This window comes from Schistocerca americana, chromosome 2 (genome assembly GCF_021461395.2).
Source record: "Schistocerca americana isolate TAMUIC-IGC-003095 chromosome 2, iqSchAmer2.1, whole genome shotgun sequence".
Classification (NCBI taxonomy): Eukaryota; Metazoa; Arthropoda; class Insecta; order Orthoptera; family Acrididae; genus Schistocerca; species Schistocerca americana.
This window is the reverse complement of record NC_060120.1, coordinates 1,127,997,140-1,128,019,916: the sequence shown is the minus strand read 5'-3', so window position 1 is coordinate 1,128,019,916 and position 22,777 is coordinate 1,127,997,140.

The following is a 22,777-nucleotide window of genomic DNA, read 5'->3' as shown; positions in this document are numbered from 1 at the left end:
TCTTATTGACGATGAAACACAGAAATTGCATCGGAATTCAATACAAAAGGCACAATGCCGACGTAAGGACAAGAAGACTGACTCTTCCTACTGACCCTTTCTGTCACACTAGTTATAGATTCCGATGCTTCACTTCAGGTTTACTGTATCCCTTGGACCTTCTTATTGACTATGAAACACAGAAATTGCATCGGAATTAAATACAAGAGGCACAATGCCGACTTAAGTACATGAAGACCTACACTTCTTACTGTCTATGTTTTGAACCATTCCTGTAACACTAGTTATAGATTCCGATGCTTCACTTCAGGTTTACTGTATCCCTTGGACCATCTTAGTGACGATGAAACACTGAAATTGCATCGGAATTAAATACAAAAGGCACAATGCCGACTTAAGTACATGACGACCGACACTTCTTACTGACTATGTTTTGAACCATTCCTGTAACACTAGTTATAGATTCCGATGCTTCACTTCAGGTTTACTGTATCCCTTGGACCTTCTTATTGACGATGAAACACAGAAATTGCATCGGAATTAAATACAAAAGGCACAATGCCGACTTAAGGACAAGAAGACTGACTCTTCTTACTGACCATTCCTGTGACGCTAGTTATAGATTCCGATGCTTCACTTCAGGTTTACTGTGTCCCTTGGACCTTCTTATTGACGATGAAACACAGAAATTGCATCGGAATTAAATACAAAAGGCACAATGCCGACTTAAGTACATGAAGATCGACTCTTCTGACTGGTTATGTTTTGAACCATTCCTGTGACACTAGTTATAGATTCCGATGCTTCACTTCAGGTTTACTGTATCCCTTGGACCTTCTTATTGACGATGAAACACAGAAATTGCATCGGAATTAAATACAAAAGGCGCAATGCCGACTTAAGGGCAAGAAGACTGACTCTTCCTACTGACCATTTCTGTGACACTAGTTATAGATTCCGATGCTTCACTTCAGGTTTACTGTATCCCTTGGACCTTTTTACCGACGATGAAACACAGAAATTGCATCGCAATTAAATACAAAAGGCACAATGCCGACTTGAGTACATGAAGACCGACACTTCTTACTGACTATCTTTTGAACCATTCCTGTGACACTAGTTACAGATTCCGATGCTTCACTTTAGGTTTACTGTATCCCTTGGACCTTCTTATTGACGATGAAACACAGAAATTGCATCGGAATTAAATACAAAAAGCACAATGCTGACTTAAGGACAAGAAGACTGACTCTTCCTACTGACCATTCCTGTGACACTAGTTATAGATTCCGATGCTTCACGTCAGGTTTACTGTATCCCTTGGACCTTCTTATTGACGATGAAACACAGAAATTGCATCGGAATTAAATACAAAAGGCACAATGCCGACTTAAGTACATGAAGACCGACACTTCGTACTGACAATGTTTTGAACCATTCCTGTGACACTGGTTATAGATTTCGATGCATCACCTCAGGTTTACTGTATCCCTTGGACCTTCTTATTGACGATGGAACACAGAAATAGCATCGGATTTAAATACAATAGGCACAATGCCGACCTAAGTACATGAAGACCGACACTTCTAACTGTCTATGGTTTGAACCATTCCTGTGACACTAGTTAAAGATTCCGATGCTTCACTTCAGGTTTACTGTATCCCTTGGACCTTCTTATTGACGATGAAACACAGAAATTGCACCTGAATTAAATACAAAAGGCACAATGCCGACTTAGGTAAATGAAGACCGACACTTCTTACTGACTATGTTTTGAACCATTCCTGGGACACCAGTTATAGATTCCGATGCTTCACTCCAGGTTTACTGTATCCCTTGGACCTTCTTATTGACGATGAAACACAGAAATTGCTTCGGAATTAAATACAATAGGCACAATGCCGACTTTAGTTTATGAAGTCCGACACTTCTCACTGACTATGTTTCGAACCATTCCTGTAACACTAGTTATAGATTCCGATGCTTCACTTCAGGTTTACTGTATCCCTTGGACCTTCTTATTGACGATGAAACACAGAAATTGCATCGGAATTCAATACAAAAGGCACAATGCCGACGTAAGGACAAGAAGACTGACTCTTCTTACTGACCCTTTCTGTGACACTAGTTATAGATTCCGATGCTTCACTTCAGGTTTACTGTATCCCTTGGACCTTCTTATTGACGATGAAACACGGAAATTGCATCGGAATTAATTACAAAACGCACAATGCCGACTTAAGTACATGAAGACCTACACTTCTTACTGTCTATGTTTTGAACCATTCCTGTAACACTAGTTATAGATTCCGATGCTTCACTTCAGGTTTATTGTATCCCTTGGACCTTCTTATTGACGATGAAACACAGAAATTGCATCGGAATTAAATACAAAAGGCACAATGCCGACTTAAGGACAAGAAGACTGACTCTTCTTACTGACCATTTATGTGACACTAGTTATAGATTACGATGCTTCACTTCAGGTTTACTGTGTCCCTTGGACCTTCTTATTGACGATGAAACACAGAAATTGCATCGGAATTAAATACAAAAGGCACAATGCCGGCTTAAGTACATGAAGACCGACACTTCTTACTGGTTATGTTTTGAACCATTCCTGTGACACTAGTTATAGGTTCCGATGCTTCACTTCAGGTTTACTGTATCCCTTAGACCTTCTTATTGACGATGAAACACAGAAATCGCATCGGAATTAAATACAAAAGGCGCAATGCCGACTTAAGGGCAAGAAGACTGACTCTTCCTACTGACCATTTCTGTGACACTAGTTATAGATTCCGATGCTTCACTTCAGGTTTACTGTATCCCTTGGACCTTTTTACCGACGATGAAACACAGAAATTGCATCGGAATTAAATACAAAAGGCACAATGCCGACTTAAGTACATGAAGACCGACACTTCTTACTGACTATGTTTTGAACCATTCCTGTGACACTAGTTATAGATTCCGATGCTTCACTTCAGGTTTACTGTATCCCTTGGACCATCTTATTGACGGTGAAACACAGAAATTGCATCGGAATTACATACAAAAGGCACAATGCCGACTTAAGTACATGAAGACCGACACTTCTTACTGAGTATGTTATGAGCCATTCCTGTAACACTAGTTACTGATTCTGATGGTTCACTTCAGGTTTACTGTATCCCTTGGACCTTCTTATTGACGATGAAACACAGAAATTGCATCGGAATTAAATACAAAAGGCACAATGCCGACTGAAGTACATTAAGAGCGACACCTCTTTCTGACTATGTTTTGTACCATTCCTGTGACACTAGTTATAGATTCCGATGGTTCAATCCAGGTCTACTGTATCCCTTGGACCTTCTTATTGACGAGGAAACACAGAAATTGCATCAGAATTAAATACAAAAGGGTCATTCCGACTTAAGTAAATGAAGACCGACACCTCTTACTGACTATGTTTTGAACCATTCCTGTAACACTAGTTATAGATTCCGATGCTTCACTTCATGTTTACTGTATCCCTTGGACCTTCTTATTGACGAAGAAACACATAAATTGCATCGGAATGAAATACTAAAGGCTCAATGCCGTCATAAGGACAAGAAGACTGACTCTTCCTACTGATCATTCCTGTGACACTAGTTATAGATTCCGATGCTTCACTTCAGGTATACTGTATCCCTTGGACCTTCTTATTGACGATGAAACCCAGAAACTGCATCGGAATTAAATACAAAAGGCACAATGCCGACTTAAGTACATGAAGATCGATACTTCTTACTGACTTTGATTTGAACCATTCCTGTGACACTAGTTATAGATTCCGATGCTTCACTCCAGGTTTACTGTATCCCTTGGACCTTCTTAATGACGATTAAACACAGAAATTGCATCGGAATTAAATACAAAAGGCACAATGCCGACTTAAGTACATGAAGACGGACACTTCCTACTGACTATGTTTTGAACCATTCCTGTGACACTAGTTATAGAATCCGATGCTTCACTTCAGGTTTACTGTATCGCTTGGACCATCTTATTGACGATGAAACACAGAAATTGCATCGGATTAAATACAAAAGGCACAATGCCGACTTAAGGAGAAGAATACTGACTCTTCCTACTGACCACTCCTGTGACACTAGTTATAGATTCCGATGCTTCACTTCAGGTTTTCTGTATCACTTGGACCTTCTTATTGACGATGAAACACAGAAATTGCATCGGAATTAAATGCAAAAGGCACAATGCCGACTTAAGTACATGAAGACCGACACTTCTCACGGACAATGTTTTGAACCATTGCTGTGACACTAGTTACAGATTCCGATGCTTCACTTCAGGTTGACTGGATCCCTAGGACCTTCTTATTGACGATGAAACACAGAAATTGCATCGGAATTAAATACAAAAAGCACAATGCCGACTTAAGGACAAGAAGACTGACTCTTCCTACTGACCATTCCTGTGACACTAGTTATAGATTCCGATGCTTCAATTCAGGTTTACTGTATCCCTTGGACCTTCTTATTGACGATGAAACACAGAAATTGCATCGGAATTACATACAAAAGGCACAATGCCGACTTAAGTACATGAAGACCGACAATTCGTACTGACAATGTTTTGAACCATTCCTGTGACACTAGTTTTAGATTCCGATGATTCACTCCAGGTTTACTGTATCCCTTGGACCTTCTAATTGACGATGAAACACAGAAATTGCATCGGAATTACATACAAAAGGCACAATGCCGACTTAAGTACATGGAGACCGACACTTCTTACTGAGTATGTTTTGAACCATTCCTGTAATACTAGTTATTGATTCTGATGGTTCACTTCAGGTTTACTGTATCCCTTGGACCTTCTTATTGACGATGAGACACAGAAATTGCATCGGAATTAAATACAAATGGCACAATGCCGACTTAAGGACAAGAAGACTGACTCTTCCTACTGACCATTCCTGTGACACTAGTTATAGATTCCGATGCTTCACTTCAGGTATACTGTATCCCTTGGACCTTCTTATTGACGATGAAACACAGAAACTGCAACGGAATTAAATACAAAAGGCACAATGCCGACTTAAGTACATGAAGACCGACACTTCTTACAGACTTTGATTTGAACCATTCCTGTGACACTAGTTATAGATTCCGATGCTTCACTCCAGGTTTACTGTATACCTTGGACCTTCTTAATGACGATGAAACACAGAAATTGCATCGGAATTAAATACAAAAGGCGCAATGCCGACTTAAATACATGAAGGCTGACACTTCCTACTGACTATGTTTTGAACCATTCCTGTGACACTAGTTATAGATTCCGATGCTTCACTTCAGGTTTACTGTATCCCTTGGACCATCTTATTGACGATGACACACATAAATTGCATCGGAATGAAATACTAAAGGCTCAATGCCGTCATAAGGACAAGAAGACTGACTCTTCCTACTGATCATTCCTGTGACACTAGTTATAGATTCCGATGCTTCACTTCAGGTATACTGTATCCCTTGGACCTTCTTATTGACGATGGAACACAGAAATTGCTTCGGAATTAAATACAAATAGAACAATGCCGACTTAAGGACAAGAAGACTGACTCTTCTTACTGACCATTACTGTGACACTAGTTATAGATTTCGATGCTTCACTTCAGGATTTCTGTATCCCTTGGACCTTCCTATTGACGATGAAACACAGAAATTGCATCGGTATTAAATACAAAAGGCACAATGCCGACTTAAGTACATTGAGACCGACACTTCTTAGTAAATATGTCTTGAACCATTCCTGTGACACTAGTTATAGATTCCGATGTTTGACTTCAGTTTTACTGTATCCCTTGGACCTTCTTATTGACGATGAAACACAGAAATTGCATCGGAATTAAATACAAAAGGCACAATGCCGACTTAAGTACAAGAGACTGATTCTTCTTACTGACTATTTTTGAACCATTCCTGTGACACTAAATTTAGATTCCGATGCTTGACTTCAGATTTACGGTATCCCTCTGACGTTCTTATTGACGATGAAACACAGAAATTGCATCGGAATTAAATAGAAAAGGCACAAGGCCGACTTAAGTACAAGAAAACTGACTCTTCTTACTGTCTATGTTTTGAACCATTCCTGTGACACTAGTTATTGATTCCGATGCTTCACTTCTGGTTTACTGTATCCCTTGGACCTTCTTATTGACGATGAAACACAGATATTGCATCGGAATTAAGTACAAAAGGCACAATGCCGACTTAAGTACAAGAAGACTGACTCTTCTTACTGTCTATGTTTTGAACCAATCCTGTTACACTAGTTAGAGATTCCGATGCTTCACTGCAGGTTTACTGCATCCCTTGGACCTTCTTATTGACAATGAAACACAGAAATAGCATCGGAATTAAATACAAAATGCACAATGACGACTTAAGTACAAAAAGACTGACTCTTCTTACTGACTATGTTTTGAACCGTTCCTGTGACACTAGTTATAGATTCCGATGCTGCACTTCAGGGTTACTGTATCCCTCTGACCTTCTTATGGATGATGAAACACAGAAATTGCATCGGAATTAAATACAAAAGACACAATGCCGGCTTAAGTACAAGAAGACTGACACTTCTTACTGACTATGTTTTGAACCATTCCTGTGACACTACTTATAGATTCCGAGGCTTCACTTCACGTTTACTGTACCCCTCTGACCTTCTTATTGACGATGAAACACTGAAATTGCATCGGAATTAAATAGAAAAAGCACAATGCCGACTTAAGTACAAGATGACTGACTCCTCTTACTGGCTATGTTTTGAACGATTCCTGTGACACTAGTTATAGATTCCGATGGTTGACTTCAGTTTTACTGTTTCCCTTGGACCTTCTAATTGACGATGAAACACAGAAATTGCATCCGAATTAAATACAAAAGGCACAATGCCGACTTAAGTACAAGAGACTGATTCTTCTTACTGACTATTTTTGAACCATTCCTGTGACACTAAATTTAGATTCCGAAGCTTGACTTCAGATTTACGGTATCCCTCTGACGTTCTTATTGACGATGAAACACAGAAATTGCATCGGAATTAAATAGAAAAGGCACAATGCCGACTTAAGTACAAGAAAACTGACTCTTCTTACAGACTATGTATTGAACCATTCCTGTGACACTAGATATAGATTCCGATGCTTCTCTTCAGATTTACTGTATCCCTCTGACCTTCTTGTTGACTATGAAACACAGAAATTGCATCGGAATTACATAGAAAAGGCACAATGCCGACTTAAGTACAAGAGGACTGACTCTTCCTACTGTCTATGTTTTGAACCATTCCTGTGACACTAGTTATAGATTCCGATTCTTCACTCCAGGATTACTGTACCCCTTGGACCTTCTTATTGACGATGAAAACAGAAGTTGCATCGGAATTAATTACAAAAGGGATAAGGCTGACTTAAGGACAAGAAGACTGTCTCCTCTTACTGACTATGATTTGAACCATTCCTGTGACATTAGTTATAGATTCCGATGCTTCACATCAGGTTTACTGTATCCCTCTGACCTTCTTATTGACGATGAAACACAGACATTGCACCGGAATTAAATACGAACGGCACAATGCCGACTTAAGTACAAGAAGACTGACTCTTCTCACTGTCTATGTTTTGAACAATTCCATTGACACTAGTTATAGATTCCGATGCTTCACTTCAGGTTTACTGTATCCCTTGGACCATCTTATTGACGATGAAACACTGAAATTGCATCGGAATTAAATATAAAAGGCACAATGCCGACTTAAGTACAAGAAGACTGACTCTTCTTACTGACTATGTTTTGAACCATACCTGTGACACTAGTTATAGATTCCGATGCTACACTCCAGGTTTACTGTATCCCTTGGACCTTCTTATAGACGATGAAACACAGAAATTGCATCGGAAAAAATACTAAAGGCACAATGCAGACTTAAGGACAACAAGACTGACTCTTCTTACTGACTATGTTTTGAACCATTCCTGTGACACTAGTTATAGATTCCGATGCTTCATATCAGGTTTACTGTATCCCTATGACCATCTTATTGACGATGGAACACTGAAATTGCGTCGGAATTAAATAGAATAGCACAATGCCGTCTTAAGTACAAGAAGGCCGACTCTTCTAACTGTCTATGTCTTGAACCAATCCGATGACACTAGTTATAGATTCAGATGCTTCTCTTCAGGTTTACTGTATCCCTTCCGTCCTTCTTATTGACGATGAAACACAGAAATTGCTTTGGAATTAAATACAAAAGGCACAATGCCGACTTAAGTACAAAAAGACTGACTCTTCTTACTGACTATGTTTTGAACCATTTCTGTGACACTAGTTATAGATTCCGATGCTTCACTTTAGGTTTGCTATATCCCTCTGACCTTCTTAGTGACCATGAAACACAGAAATTGCATCGGAATTAAATAAAAATGCACAATGCCGAATTAAGTACCAGAAGACTGACTCTTCTTACTGACAATGTTTTGAACCATTCCTGTGACACTAGTTATGGATTCCGATGCTTCACTTCAGGTTTACTGTATCCCTCTGATCTTCTTTTTGACGATGAAACACCAAAATTGCATCGGAATTAAATGCAAAAGGCACGATGCCGACTTAAGTACAAGAAGACTGACTCTTCTTACTGTCTATGTTTTGAACCATTCCTGTGACACTAATTATAGATTCCGATGTTTGACTTCAGTTTTACTGTCTCCCTTGGACCTTCTTATTGACGATGAAACACAGAAATTGCATTGGAATTAAATACAAAAGGCACAATGCCGACTTAAGTACATGAAGACCGACACTTCTTACTGACTATGTTTTTAACCATTCCTGTGACACTAGTTATAGTTTCCGATGCTTCACTTCTGGTTTACTGTACCCTTGGACAATCTTATTGACGATGAAACACAGAATCTGCATCGGAATTAAATACAAAAGGCACAATGCCGACTTAAGTACATGAAGACCGACACTTCTTAGTTACTATGATTTGAACCATTCCTGTGACACTAGTTATAGATTCCGATGCTTCACTCCAGGTTTACTGCATCCCTTGGACCTTATTATTGACGATGAAGCACAGAAATTGCATCATAATTAAATACAAAAGACACAATGCCGACTTAAGTACATGAGGACCGACACTTCTCACTGACTATTATTTTGAACCATTCCTGTGACACTACTTATAGATTCCGATGCTTCACTTCAGGATTACTGTCTCCCTTGGACCTTCTTATTGACGATGAAACACAGAAATTGCATCGGAATTAAATACAAAAGGCACAATCCCAACTTAAGCACATGAAGACTGACACTTCTTACTGACTATCTTTTGAACCATTTCTGTAACACTAGTTATAGATTCCGATGCTTCGCTTCAGGTTTACTGTATCCCTTGGACCTTCTTATTGACGATGAAAGACAGAGATTGCATCGGAATTAAATACAAAAGGCACTATGCCGACTTAAGGACGAGAAGACTGACTCTTCCTACTGACCATTCCTGTGACACTAGTTATATATTACGATGCTTCACTTCAGGTTTACTGTATCCCTTGGACCATCTTATTGACGATGAAACACAGAAATTGCATCGGAATTAAATACAAAAGGCACAATGCCGACTTAAGTACGTGAAGACCGACACTTCATACTGACTATGTTTTGAACCATTCCTGTGACACTAGTTATAGATTCCGATGCTTCACTTAAGGTTTACTGTATCCCTTGGACCTTCTTATTGACGATGAAACACAGAAATTGCATCGGAATTAAATACAAAAGGCACAATGCCGACATAAGGACAAGAAGACTGACTCTTCCTACTGACCACTCCTGTGACACTAGTTATAGATTCCGATGCTTCACTTCAGGTTTACTGTATCCCTTGGACCTTTTATTGACCATGAAACACAAAAATTACATCGGATTTAAATACGAAAGGCACAAAGCCGACTTAAGCACATGAAGACCGACACTTCTTACTGACTATGTTTTGAACCATTCCTGTGACACTAGTTATAGATTCCGATGCTTCACTTCAGGTTTACTGTATCCCTTGGTCCTTCTTATTGACGATGAAACACAGAATTTGCATCGGAATTAAATACAAAAGGCACAATGCTGACCTAAGGAAGAGATAACTGCCTCTTCCGACTGACCATTCCTGTGACACTAGTTATAGATTCCGATGCTTCACTTCAGGTTTACTGTATCCCTTGGACCTTCTTGTTGACGATTAAACACAGAAATTGCACCGGAATTAAATACAAAAGGCACAATGCCGACTTATGTACATGAAGGCCGACACTTCTTACTGACAATGTTTTGAACCATTCCTGTGACACTAGTTATAGATTCCGATGCTTCACTCCAGGTTTACTGTATCCCTTGGACCTTCTTATTGACGATGTAACACAGAAATTCCATCGGGATTAAATACAAAAGGCACAATGCCGACTTAAGTACACGAAGACCGACACTTCTTACTGACTAAGGTTTGAACCATTCCTGTAACACTACTTATAGATTGCGATGCTTCACTTCAGGTTTACTGTATCCCTTGGACCTTCTTATTGACGATTAAACACAGAAATAGCATCGGAATTAAATACAAAAGGCACAATGCCGACTTAAGGACAAGAAGACTGACTCTTCCTACTGACCATTCCTGTGACACTAGTTATAGATTCCGATGCTTCACTTCAGGTTTACTGTATCCCTTGGACCATCTTATTGACGATGAAACACTGAAATTGCATCGGAATAAAATTCAAAAGGCACTATGCCGACTTAAGTACAAGAATACTGACTCTTCTTACTGTCTATGTTTTGAACCAATCCTGTTACACTAGTTAGAGATTCCGATGCTTCACTGCAGGTTTACTGCATCCCTTGGAACTTCTTATTGACAATGAAACACAGAAATTGCATCGGAATTAAATACAAAATGCACAATGCCGACTTAAGTACAAAAAGACTGACTCTTCTTACTGACTATGTTTTGAACCGTTCCTGTGACATTAGTTATAGATTCCGATGCTTCACTTCAGGGTTACTGTATCCCTCTGACCTTCTTATGGATGATGAAACACAGAAATTGCATCGGAATTAAATACAAAAGGCACAACGCCGGCTTAAGTACAAGAAGACTGACACTTCTTACTGACTATGTTTTGAACCATTCCTGTGACACTACTTACAGATTCCGAGGCTTCACTTCACGTTTACTGTACCCCTCTGACCTTCTTATTGACGATGAAACACTGAAATTGCGTCGGAATTAAATAGAAAAGGCACAATGCCGACATAAGTACAAGATGACTGACTCCTCTTACTGGCTATGTTTTGAACCATTCCTGTGACACTAGTTATAGATTCCGATGTTTGACATCAGTTTTACTGTTTCCCTTGGACCTTCTAATTGACGATGAAACACAGAAATTGCATCGGAATTAAATACAAAAGGCACAATGCCGACTTAAGTACAAGAGACTGATTCTTCTTACTGACTATCTTTTGAACCATTCCTGTGACACTAAATTTAGATTCTGATGCTTCACTTCAGATTTACTGTATCCCTCTGACGTTCTTATTGACGATGAAACACAGAAATTGCATCGGATTTAAATAGAAAAGGCACAATGCCGACTTAAGTACAAGAAGACTGACTCTTCTTACAGACTATGTTTTGAACCATTCCTGTGACACTAGATATAGATCCCGATGCTTCTCTTCAGATTTACTGTATTCCTCTGACCTTCTTGTTGACTATGAAACACAGAAATTGCATCGGAATTAAATAGAAAAGGCACAATGCCGACCTAAGTACAAGAGGACTGACTCTTCCTACTGTCTATGTTTTGAACCATTCCTGTGACACTAGTTATAGATTCCGATGCTTCACTTCAGGTTTACTGTATCCCTTGCACCTTCGTATTGACGATGAAACACAGAAATTGCATCGGAATTAAATACAAAAGGCACAATGTCGATTTAAACACTGTCTATGTTTTGAACCATTCCTGTGACTCTAGTTATAGATTCCGATTCTTCACTCCAGGATTACTGTATACCTTGGACTTTCTTATTGACGGTGAAAACAGAAGTTGCATCGGAATTAATTACAAAAGGGATAAGGACGACTTAAGGACAAGAAGACTGTCTCCTCTTACTGACTATGTTTTGAACCATTCCTGTGGCATTAGTTATAGATTCCGATGCTTCACATGAGGTTTACTGTATCACTCTGACCTTCTTATTGACGATGAAACACAGACATTGCACCGGAATTAAATACAAACGGCACAATGCCGACTTATGTACAAGAAGACTGACTCTTCTCACTGTCTATGTTTTGAACCATTCCATTGACACTAGTTATAGATTCCGATGCTTCACTCCAGGTTTACTGTATCCCTTGGACCATCTTATTGACGATGAAACACTGAAATTGCATCGGAATTAAATAGAAAAGTCACAATGCCGACTTAAGTACAAGAAGACTGACTCTTGTTACTGTCTATGTTTTGAACCATTCCTGCGACACTAGTTATGGATTCCGACGCTTGTCTTCAGTTTTACTGTATCCCTTGGACCTTCTTATTGACGATGAAACACAGAAATTGCATCGGAATAAAATTCAAAAGGCACAATGCCGACTTAAGTACAGGAGACTGACTCTTCTTACAGTCTATGATTTGAACCATTCCTGTGACACTAGTTATAGATTTCGATGCTTCACTTCAGGTTTACTGTATTCCTTGGACCTTTTTATTGACGATGAAACACAAAAATTGCATCGGAATTAAATACAAAAGGCACAATGCAGACTTAAGTACATGAAGACTGACTCTTCTTACTGACTATGTTTTGAACCATACCTGTGACACTAGTTATAGATTCCGATGCTACACTCCAGGTTTACTGTATCCCTTGGACCATCGTATTGACGATGAAACACAGAAATTGCTTCTTAATTAAATACAAAAGGCACAATGCCGACTTAAGTACATGAGGACCGACACTTCTTACTTACTATGTTTTGAACCATTCCTGTGACACTAGTTATAGATTCCGATGCTTCACTCCAGGTTTACTGCATCCCTTGGACCTTCTTATTGACGATGAAACACAGAAATTGCATCATAATTAAATACAAAAGACACAATGCCGACTTATGTACATGAAGACCGACACTTCTTACAGACTATTGTTTTGAACCATTCCTGTGACACTAGTTATAGATTCCGATGCTTCACTTCAGGATTACTGTATCCCTTGGACCTTCTTATTGACGATGAAACACAGAAATTGCATCGGAATTAAATACAAAAGGCACAATGCCAACTTAAGTACATGAAGACCGACACTTCTTACCGACTATCTTTTGAACCATTTCTGTAACACTAGTTATAGATTAGGATGCTTCACTTCAGGTTTACTGTATCCCTCTGACCATCTTATTTACGATGAAACACTGAAATTGCATCGGAATTAAATAGAATAGCACAAAGCCGTCTTAAGTACGAGAAGCCTGACTCTTCTTACTGTCTATGTCTTGAACCAATCCTGTGACACTAGTTATAGATTCCGATGCTTCTCTTCAGGTTTACTGTATCCCTTCCGTCCTTTTTATTGACGATGAAACACCGAAATTGCATCGGAATTAAATGCAAAAGGCACAATGCCGACTTAAGTACAAGAAGACTGACTCTTCTTACTGTGTATGTTTTGAACCATTCCTGTGACACTAGTTATAGATTCCGATGTATGACTTCAGTTTTACTGTATCCCTTGGACCTTCTTATTGACGATGAAACACAGAAATTGCATTGGAATTAAATACAAAAGGCACAATGCCGACATAAGTACATGAAGACCGACACTTCTTACTTACTATGTTTTGAACCATTCCTGTCACACTAGTTATAGATTCCGATGCTTCACTCCAGGTTTACTGTATCCCTCTGACCTTCTCATCGACGATGAAACACAGAAATTGCATCATAATTAAATACAAAAGACACAATGCCGACTTAAGTACATGAAGACCGACACATCTTACTGACTATTATTTTGAACCATTCCTGTGACACTAGTTATAGATTCCGATGCTTCACTTCAGGATTACTGTATCTATTGGACCTTCTTATTGACGATGAAACACAGAAATTGCATCGGAATTAAATACAAAAGGCACAATGCCAACTAAAGTACATGAAGACCGACACTTCTTACCGACTATCTTTTGAACCATTTCTGTAACACTAGTTATAGATTCCGATGCTTCACTTCAGGTTTACTGTATCCCTTGGACCTTCTTATTCACGATGAAAGACAGAGAGTGCATCAGAATTAAATACAAAAGGCACTATACCGACTTAGGGACGAGAAGACTGACTCTTCCTACTGACCATTCCTGTGACACTAGTTATATATTACGATGCTTCACTTCAGGTTTACTGTATCCCTTCGACTTTCTTATTGACGATGAAACACAAAAATTGCATCGGATTTAAATTCAAAAGGCACAAAGCCGACTGAAGCACATGAAGACCGACACTTCTTACTGACTATGTTTTGAACCATTCCTGTGACACTAGTTATAGATTCCGATGCTTCACTTCAGGTTTACTGTATCCCTTGGTCCTTCTTATTGACGATGAAACACAGAATTTGCATCGGAATTAAATACAAAAGGCACAATGCTGACTTAAGGACGAGATAACTGACTCTTCCGACTGACCATTCCTGTGACACTAGTTATAGATTCCGATGCTTCACTTCAGGTTTACTGTATCGCTTGGACCTTCTTATTGACGGTGAAACACAGAAATTGCATCGGAATTAAATACAAAAGGCACAATGCCAACTGAAGTACATGAAGACAGACACTTCTTACTGACTTTGTTTTGAACCATTCCTGTGACACTAGTTATAGATTCCAATGCTTCACTCCAGGTTTATTGTATCCCTTGGACCTTCTTATTGACGATGAAACACAGAAATTGAATCGGAATTAAATACAAAAGGCCCAATGCCGACTTAAGTTCATGAAGACGGACACATCGTACTGACTAAGTTTTGAACCATTCCTGTGACACTAGTTATAGATTCCGATGCTTCACTTCAGGTATACTGTATCCCTTGGATCATCTTATTGACGATGAACCGCAGAAATTGCATTGGAATTAAATACAAAAGGCACAATGCCGACTTAAGTACACGAGACTGACACTTCTTACTGACTAAGTTTAGAACCATTCATGTAACACTAGTTATAGATTCCGATGCTTCACTTCAGGTTTACTGTGTCCCTTGGACCTTCTTATTGACGATGAAACACACAGATTGCATCGGAATTAAATACAAAAGGCACAATGCCGACTTAAGGACAAGAAGACTGACTCTTCCTACTGACCATTCCTGTGACACTAGTTATAGATTCCGATGCTTCACTTCAGGTTTACTGTATCGCTTGGACCTTCTTATTGACGGTGAAACACAGAAATTGCATCGGAATTAAATACAAAAGGCACAATGCCAACTGAAGTACATGAAGACAGACACTTCTTACTGACTTTGTTTTGAACCATTCCTGTGACACTAGTTATAGATTCCAATGCTTCACTCCAGGTTTACTGTATCCCTTGGACCTTCTTATTGACGATGAAACACAGAAATTGAATCGGAATTAAATACAAAAGGCCCAATGCCGACTTAAGTTCATGAAGACGGACACATCGTACTGACTAAGTTTTGAACCATTCCTGTGACACTAGTTATAGATTCCGATGCTTCACTTCAGGTATACTGTATCCCTTGGATCATCTTATTGACGATGAACCGCAGAAATTGCATTGGAATTAAATACAAAAGGCACAATGCCGACTTAAGGACAAGAAGACTGACACTTCCTACTGACCATTCCTGTGACACTAGTTATAGATTTCGATGCTTCACGTCAGGTTTACTGTATCCCTTGCACCTTCTTATTGACGATGAACCGCAGAAATTGCATTGGAATTAAATACAAAAGGCACAATGCCGACTTAAGTACATGAAGACCGACACTTCTTACTGACTATGTTTTGAACCATTCCTGTGACACTAGTTATAGATTCCGATGCTACACTCCAGGTTTACTGTATCCCTTGAACCTTCTTAGTGACGATGAAATACAGAAATTGCATCGGAATTAAATACAAAAGGCACAAAGCCAACTTAAGTACAAGAGACTGACTCTTCTTACTGACAATGTTTTGAACCATTCCTGTGACACTAGTTATAGATTGCGATGCTTCACTGCAGATTTACTGTATCCCTTAGACGTTCTTATTGGCGATGAAACACAGAAATTGCATCGGAATTAAATACAAAAGGCACAATGGAGACTTAAGTACAAGAAGACTGACTCGTCCTACTGTCTAAGATTTGAACTATTCCTGTGACACTAGTTATAGATTCCGATGTTTGACTTCAGTTTTACTGTATCCCTTGGACCTCCTTATTGACGATGAAACACAGAAATTGCATCGGAATTAAATACAAAAGGCACAAAGCCGACTTAAGTACAAGAGACTGACTCTTCTTAATGACAATGTTTTGAACCATTCCTGTGACACTAGTTATAGATTCCGATGCTTCACTTCAGGTTTACTGCATCCCTTGGACCTTCTTATTGAAGGTGAAACACAGAAATTGCATCGGAATTAAATACAAAAGGCACAATGCCGACTTAAGTACAAGGAGACAGACTCTTCTTACTGTCTATGCTTTGAACCAATCCTGTGTTACTAGTTAGAGATTCCGATGCTTCAGTTCAGGTTTACTGCATCCCTTTGACCTTCTTATTGACGATGAAACACAGAAATTGCATCGGAATTAAATACAAAAGGCACAATGAGGACACAAGTACAAAAAGAGTGACTCTTCTTACTGACTATGTTTTGAACCGATCATGTGACACTAGTTATAGATTCCGATTCTTCACTTCAGGTTTACTGTATCCCTCTGACCTTCTGATTGATGATGAAACACAGAAATTGCATCGGAATTAAATACAAAAGGCACAATGCCGACTTAATTACAAGAAGGGTGACTCTTCTTACTGACTATGTTTTGAACCATTCCTGTGACACTAGTTATAGATTCCGATGCTTCACTTCAGGTTTACTGTATCCCTCTGACCTTCTTATTGACGATGAAACACTGAAATTGCATCGGAATTAAATAGAAAAGGCACAATGCCGACTTAAGTAAAAGAAGACTGACTCTTCTTACTGTCTATGCTTTGAACCATTCCTGTGACACTAGTTATAGTTTCCGATGCATCACTACAGGTTTACTGTATCCTTGGACATTCTTATTGACGATGAAACACAGAAATTGCATCGGAATTAAATACAAAAGGCACAATGCCGACTTAGGTACATGAAGAAAGACACTTCTTAATGACTACGTTTTGAACCATTCCTGGGACACCAGTTATAGATTCCGATGCTTCACTCCAGGTTAACTGTATCCCTTGGACCTTCTTATTGACGATGAAACACAGAAATTGCTTCGGAATTAAATACAAAAGGCACAGTGCCGATTTAAGTTTATGAAAACCGACACATCTTACTGACTATGATTTGAACCATTCCTGTAACACTAGTTATAGATTCCGATGCTTCACTTCAGGTTTACTGTATCGCTTGGACCTTCTTATTTACGATGAAACACAGAAATTGCATCGGAATTAAATACAAAAGGCACAATGCCGACTTAAGGACAAGAAGACTGACTCTTCCTACTGACCCTTACTGAGACACTAGTTATAGATACCGACGCTTCACTTCAGGTTTACTGTATCCCTTGGACCTTCATATTGACGATGAAACACAGAAATTGCATCGGAATTAAATACAAAAGGCACAATGCCGACTTAAGTACATGAAGACCGACACTTCTTACTGACTATGTTTTGAACCATTCCTGTAACACTAGTTACAGATTCCGATGCTTCACTTCAGGTTTACTGTATCCCTTGGACCATCTTAGTGACGATGAAACATAGAAATTGCATCGGAATTAAATACAAAAGGCACAATGCCGACTTGAGTACATGAAGACCGACACTTCTTCCTGACTATGCTTTGAACCATTCCTGTAACACTAGTTATAGATTCCGATGCTTCACTTCAGGTTTACTGTATCCCTTGGACCTTCTTATTGACGATGAAACACAGAAATTGCATCGGAATTAAATACAAAAGGCACAATGCCGACTTAAGGAAAAGAAGACTGACTCTTCTTACTGACCATTCCTGTGACACTAGTTATAGATTCCGATGCTTCACTTCAGGTTTACTGTATCCCTTGGACCTTCTTATTGACGATGAAACACAGAAATTGCATCGGAATTAAATACAAAAGGCACAATGCCGACTTAAGTACATGAAGACCGACACTTCTTACTGACTATGTTTTGAACCATTCCTGTGACACTAGTTATAGATTCCGATGCTTCACTTCAGGTTTACTGTATCCCTTGGACCTTCTTATTGACGATGAAACACAGAAATTGCATCGGAATTAAATACAAAAGGCACAATGCCGACTTAAGGGGCAAGAAGACTGACTCTTTCTACTGTCTATTCCTGTGACATTAGTTATAGATTCCGATGCTTCACTTCAGGTTTACTGTATCCCTTGGACCTTTTTACCGACGATGAAACACAGAAATTGCATCGGAATTAAATACAAAAGGCACAATGCCGACTTCCGTACATGAAGACCGACACTTCTTACTGACTATGTTTTGAACCATTCCTGTAACACTAGTTACAGATTCCGATGCTTCACTTCAGGTTTACTGTATCCCTTGGACCTTCCTATTGACGATGAAACACAGAAATTGCATCGGAATTAAATACAAAAAGCATAATGCCGACTTAAGAACAAGAAGACTGACTCTTCCTACTGACCATTCCTGTGACACTAGTTATTGATTCCGATGCTTCACTTCAGGTTTACTGTATCCCTTGTACCTTCGTATTGACGATGAAACACAGAAATTGCATCGGAATTAAATACAAAAGGCACAATGCCGACTTAAGTACATGAAGACCGACACTTCTTTCTGTCTATGTTTTGAACCATTCCTGTGACACTAGTTATAGATTCCGATGCTTCAATCCAGGTTTACTGTATCCCTTGTACCTTCTTATTGACGATGAAACACAGAAATTGCATCGGAATTAAAAACAAAAGGCACACGGTGACTTAAGTACATGAAGACCGACACCTCTTACTGACTATGTTTTTAACGATTCCTGTAACACTAGTTATAGATTCCGATGCTTCACTTCATGCTTACTGTATCCCTTGGACCTTCTTATTGCCGAAGAAACACATAAATTGCATCGGAATAAAATACAAAAGGCACAATGCTGACTTAGGAACAAGAAGACTGACTCTTCTACTGACCATTCCTGTGAAACTAGTTATAGATTCCGATGCATCACTTCAGGTTTACTGTATCCCTTGGACCTTCTTATTGACGATGAAACACAGAAATAGCATCGGATTTAAATACAAAAGGCACAATGCCGAATTAAGTACATGAAGACCGACACTTCTTACTGACTATGTTTTGAACCATTCCTGTGACACTAGTTGTAGATTCCGATGCTTCACTTCAGGTTTACTGTATCCCTTGGACCTTCTTATTGACGATGAAACACAGAAATTGCATCGGAATTAAATACAAAAGGCACAATGCCGACATAAGTACATGAAGACCGACACTTCTTACTGACTATGTTTTGAACCATTCCTGTAACACTAGTTACAGATTCCGATGCTTCACTTCAGGTTTACTGTATCCCTTGGACCATCTTAGTGACGATGAAACATAGAAATTGCATCGGAATTAAATACAAAAGGCACAATGCCGACTTATGTACATGAAGACCGACACTTCTTCCTGACTATGTTTTGAACCATTCCTGTAACACTAGTATAGATTCCGATGCTTCACTTCAGGTTTACTGTATCCCTAGGACTTTCTTATTGACGATGAAACACAGAAATTGCATCGGAATTAAATACAAAAGGCACAATGCCGACTTAAGGCAAAGAAGACTGACTCTTGTTACTGACCATTCCTGCGACACTAGTTATAGATTCCGATGCTTCACTTCAGGTTTACTGTATCCCTTGGACCTTCTTATTGACGATGAAACACAGAAATTGCATCGGAATTAAATACAAAAGGCACAATGTCGACTTAAGTACATGAAGACCGACACTTCTTACTGACTATGTTTTGAACCATTCCTGTGACACTAGTTATAGATTCCGATGCTTCACTTCAGTTTACTGTATCCCGTGGACCTTCTTATTGACGATGAAACACAGAAATTGCATCGGAATTAATTCCAAAAGCACAATGCCGACTTAAGGGGCAAGAAGACTGACTCTTTCTACTGACCATTCCTGTGACCCTAGTTACAGATTCCGATGCTTCACTTCAGGTTTACTGTATCCCTTGGACCCTCTTATTGACGATGAAACACAGAAATTGCATCGGAATTACATACAAAAGGCACAATGCCGTCTTATGTACATGAAGGCCGACACTTCTTGCTGAGTATGCTATGAACCATTCCTGTAACACTAGTTATTGATTCTGATGGTTCACTTCAGGATTACTGTGTCCCTTGGACCTTCTTATTGACGATGAAACACAGAAATAGCATCGGAATTAAATACAAATGGCACAATGCCGACTTATGTACATGTAGACCGACACTTCTTACTGAGTATGCTATGAACCATTCCTGTAACACTAGTTATTGATTCTGATGGTTCACTTCAGGTTTACTGTATCCCTTGGACCTTCTTATTGACGATGAAACACAGAAATTGCATCGGAATTAAATACAAATGGCACAATGCCGACTGAAGGACAAGGAGACTGACTCTTCCTACTGACCATTCCTGTGACACTAGTTATTGATTCCAATGCTTCACTTCAGGTTTACTGTATCCCTTGGACCTTCTGATTGACGATGAAACACAGAAATTGCATCGGAATTAAATACAAAAGGCACAATGCCGAGTTAGGTACATGAAGACCGACACTTCTTACTGACTATGTTTTGAACCATTCCTGGGACACCAGTTATAGATTCTGATGCTTCACTCCAGGTTTTCTGTATCCCTTGGACCTTCTTATTGACGATGAAACACAGACATTGCTTCGGAATTAAATACAAAAGGCACAATGCCGACTTAAGTGTATGAAGACTGACACTTCTTACTGTCTATGTTTTGAACCATTCCTGTAACACTAGTTATAGATTCCGATGCTTCACTTCAGGTTTACTGTATCGCTTGGACGTTCTTGTTTACGATGAAACACAGAAATTGCATCGGAATTAAATACAAAAAGCACAATGCCGACTTAAGGACAAGAAGACTGACTCTTCCTACTGACCATTTCTGTGACATTAGTTATAGATTCCGATGCTTCACTTAGGTTTATTATATCCCTTGGACCTTCTTAATGACGATGAAACACAGAAATTGCATCGGAATTAAATACAAAAGGCACAATGCCGACTTAAGTACATGAAGACGGACACTTCTTCCTGACTGTGTTTTGAACCATTCCTGTAACACTAGTTATAGATTCCGATGCTTTACTTCAGGTTTATTGTATCCCTTGGACAATCTTATTGACGAGGAAACACAGAAATTGCATCGGAATTAAATACAAAAGGCACAATGCCGACTTAAGTACATGAAGACCCACACTTCTTTCTGACTATGATTTGAACCATTCCTGTGACACTAGTTACAGATTGCGATGCTTCACATCAGGTGTACTGTATCCCTTAGACCTTCTTATTGACGATGAAACAGAGAAATTGCATCGGAATTAAATACAAAAAGCACAATGCCGACTTATGGACAAGAAGACTGACTCTTCCTACTGATCATTCCTGTGACACTAGTTATAGATTCCGATGCTTCAATTCAGGTTTACTGTATCCCTTGGACCTTCTTATTGACGATGAAACGCAGAAATTGCATCGGAATTAAATACAAAAGGCACAATGCCGACTTAAGTACATGAAGACCGACACTTCGTACTGACAATGTTTTTAACCATTCCTGTGACACTAGCTATAGATTCCGATGCTTCACTCCAGGTTTACTGTATCCCTTAAACATTCTTATTGACGATGAAACACAGAAATTGCATCGGAATTACATACAAAAGGGCACAATGCCGACTTAAGTACATGAAGACCGACACTTCTTACTGAGTATGGTTTGAACCATTCCTGTAACACTAGTTATTGATTCTGATGGTTCACTTCAGGTTTACTGTATCCCTTGGACCATCTTATTGACGATGAAACACAGAAATTGCATCGGAATTAAATACAAATGGCACAATGCCGACTTAAGGACAAGAAGACTGACTCTTCCTACTGATCATTCCTGTGACACTAGTTATTGATTTCGATGTTTCACTTCAGGTTTGCTGTATCCCTTGGACCTTCTTATTGACGATGAAACACAGAAATTGCATCGGAATTAAATACAAAAAGCACAATGCCGACTTAAGGACAAGAAGACTGACTCTTCCTACTGATCATTCCTGTGACACTAGTTATAGATTCCGATGCTTCACTTCAGGTTTACTGTATCCC